Below are 4063 nucleotides of genomic sequence, written 5' to 3'. Positions count from 1 at the left end.
CGCTGAAACTTAAATCTAAGCTCGAGACTTCTAAATCGCAAACAAAAAAATAACTTATAAAGGTGAAATAAAAATATAAACCGCGGAAGCTGATTCAAGTGCGCATGGACTGGCCAACGATCACAGCTGCGATCGTTGCCCACTCGCATGTGCGTGCTCGAGCGATAAACGTTCGTTTCGAGCCCATTCGCGACCGCGACCGCGAAATTCGAAAAATCGATAGGCAAAACCAGAGACGAGAGCATGCTCTACCCGTGCCAGCTTCACCGTCGATTTTTCAAATAAATTTCCAGAAACAGGTTGGTCACACGAAAACGCGCCTACCCGACCAGAGACTGTGCCAACCTGTCCGGCCCTACCTACTTATAATTATAACAGACACACCAGAAGGTATACTACCTATCCTACCTAGCGCTATATTTAAAAAATGTCAAAACAGGCACACCAACACACACGCTCCACGGTTCTCACACATACGCTCGGGCGCAAAGGTCATACACTAGAGAGGACGTCCCGGGACGCTTTCGACACCCGAGCTTAACACACAACATGCACGATCTAGGGTATGTACCGTTTTCCTGAAATCGACTGACGAAGGCTAGCGACCATTGCGTGAAACGTGATAAAACACGTCCGAGGGAATTATATTTTGAAAATGAATATAAGTAAAGTTGGAATTATAACTGCGATTGATAGCAATATCAGGAGTGTGATTACACTTAATCGTGTGGATGATATTACCAGAAATTGTGACGCAATTCAATCGATATATGTCTCGACGTTTTTAATATTTGAAGTTGTAAGGAATGGGAAAAAACGACGCAATTCCACGGCCTAACCACACACACACACATAATGTGGAAAATACGTCGTGCACGATACACTAACACATCGTCAGTCGCTGAGAAATTATTACATTACTTAATTCTAGATCATCGTGCCCAATGTCTTTCTCCCATTCAAGTAGCACCTGGGCACGTGAATGGGATCCTGACAATGGACACGGAAAGGGTTAAACCTGAAAATCCTGATCTAAAAAGATGATTAGTTTGTGTAATTTTTATTTAACGGACTAACGTTCTTTCATTTTATATTTTACTATTTCGTTTCTTATTAACTCTACTGTATTCATTTAATAGTAAGCAAGTAACTCTAATTTATTAATTTAATAAATCACAAGAAAATTTTAATATTGCAAGAAAAAATAGCGTTAATTGAAAAAAGACTGAGATTCGATCAAATGGAATAATTGACTCTAAATGTATTAGCAAGATAAAAATAATCTCAGGCGATCTGTTCGTCAAAGCGTATCTTCGAAAATGCACAAGCAACGTTCAAAATTATCGCTTTGATCGAAAGATCTGCCTGTCGCGAAGTGTCTTCTTGCACGTAAAATTTCACACATTCTTGTACGGGGAAAAAATGAATTTTAACTCATATTTGAAATTCTATCCAAAGTAGAATAAACTAACGTGATTTAACATTATCACGAAAGAGAAAATTAAATCGAAGATCATTCGTTGCATGTATGGCCATCGTCATTCAGCTACAATTACATCTTTCAAAGCAACGAAATCGGAGGGTATCCGATTTCTCCGCTACAAAATGCTCAAACGAGATCGTTTCAGTGATTCTCTTATTTCTAATAAAATTCATTGCTTAAGATCAAAAGATATTTGCCATTTGCAAATATTCATACGGAATATTAACATACATATTTATAAATAACACGAATATATTCTCAAACGTATATGTTTAATCTAACTATTAAAAAACTAATTATTATAATCGCGATGTGCAAGAAGACCTATCCTAAACTAATAAATTTAAAAAAAGAATGTTACTACTCACGGGTATAAAAAATACCCGCGGTCGCTATGCTCGCAAAAAATTCTACGTATACAACCAGTCACCCGTGTCGATTCGGACCTTTCATCCTACGACATGATTGGGTGACCGGAGGAACAGAAATGCGTGCGACTCACCGTTCGAAGCGGAGAAACAGAGGGCGTACCATGGCTGTTGCGCCATTACAGCGAATGTCATCATGGAGGCTAACATGAGACAGGAACCGTGCAAGGTCCAGTGGTGGACTAAACAAAACACAGAATAAAACACGATGAGTGATTGGAGATTGTTTGAAAAGTTGGAGATAATGAGAAATGGAAATTTATTAAATTTGTATCTCTGGTAATAATTGATTGAAATTCTAATAAACTTTGATAAGTATAAAAAGTGAAACTCTAATATGAAGGTTAAAAATGCAAAAATGAAGAATCTAATGATCTGTGAAATATGTTAGTCGTTTGTTTCATAATTTGGTATTAGGACTTTAACACTTATTTTATTTTAATGAAAGAATAACCTGAGAAGATTCTAACCTGACAAATTTTCAATCAAATTGTATTTCTTAAGTGATAGTGATGAAAGAGGAATATACAGAATGGACATAATTGAAGTACGATATTTAAAAATACTTACGTTCTTGGCTTTTCAGCCACTGTCGAGAACATTCTCGAAGAAGATGAAGAAGTTGAAGCAGTGATATGCCTACAACAAAACATAAGGTATCATTAATATTGTTAATACGTAATACAAACTTGAAACTTTAGCAATAATAAAGACCGAAACTTTAATAAACTCTAATAAGTATGTAAATTGGAACTCTAATATAAAAGTTTGAGAATAAAACGTTCAGTGATTTTTGATGCATATTAGACAGTTTTATTGTACTTTAATGTTAAGACTTGAAGAATTTATTTCAATTAAAAAGAACATTTACAAATTTCTAAATTATCAATCATTTTTATTTTATAATTAACAATATTTCAAACAAAATATAATAGATAGAACAAATTGAAATACAATATATAAATCTACTTACATTCTTGAGCTCCTGGAGAGGCTTTATCCTCTTGAGGGAGGCGCTGACTCTAATACCGAAAACGAATATTCAAAAAAATAAATATATAAAACAATAAGATAATTGATTAAAAGTTCGTATCAAATGAGAGAATGATTTCATATATCGAAAATGGGACAATGATTTATTTAATCGTTTTTACTTTCATCTTAGTATTGCAAATAATTAAGAAATTACATTTAAAATATATTTTCAAATAAACATAAATTGTATATCGAATGTTACTTATGCTCGAATAAAAAGGCAACAGAATCGTACATACGAAGCAGTCTGAGTTAAAATAAGTTGAACATTAACAAATTTCCATGAAAATTCATCGGGTCGATCGTTAATCGTCGTTGCAAATATAGTAATGAAGAACCGACGCCATCAATAAGTTAGAATACGTGACAAAGCTGGCGCAACACATGTTGCTCCTTGCACCTTAGCTTTGTTGAGCAACTTCCGAAATGGTGGAGAAAAGGTGAGGACACACAAACAGGTGGCACAAATAAGCACAGAGATAACGATTATACGCAGTTACACATTAACGATCTACAGACAAACAAATCTACAACAATATTCATCTTCTACGCAACGCTTACATAAATCTATCCAAATTTTAAACAAGCATGCATATACAATGATTACATCAATCAGTACAAACATTATACAATAATTCGCAACCCTATCGGCAACATTCCGTATCAAAGACATATTTGTCTAACTTGGAACGAAAGAAAAAGAATGAGGCTAGTATGGAAAAGAAGCCCCAATAATCAGACGATGAAAGAAACACCGCGGCGCGCGCGGAAGGAACGAAATCGCGATCTCTCGAAAGAACTAACAAACCTACGTGACGTACCCCCGTCCACCAGATAACCCTAAGGTTCAGCGGAAAGCCCAAGCATTGACCTTCGCTCGATTCCTGTCACGTCGTTTGCAACTTATCACGGTCGATGGCACCGACCGATGATACCAGCGATCCAGCAAATGGGCCTGCAATTTGACACACTCCAACTGAACAAGTGAGAGCCCGGGGAGGGACCGCTGATCAGGATTACAAAGGCAAGGCCCCAACTGAACAGTGGGGTCCACCCCCGCGGGTTTGCCACTTGAACAGAATTACGGAGGACGTTAAATGCAGGTCCCTGTCCAAGT

The sequence above is a fragment of the Bombus pyrosoma genome, linkage group LG16 (genome assembly GCF_014825855.1).
Source record: "Bombus pyrosoma isolate SC7728 linkage group LG16, ASM1482585v1, whole genome shotgun sequence".
NCBI classification, from domain to species: Eukaryota; Metazoa; Arthropoda; class Insecta; order Hymenoptera; family Apidae; genus Bombus; species Bombus pyrosoma.
Note: the sequence above shows the minus strand (reverse complement) of the source record.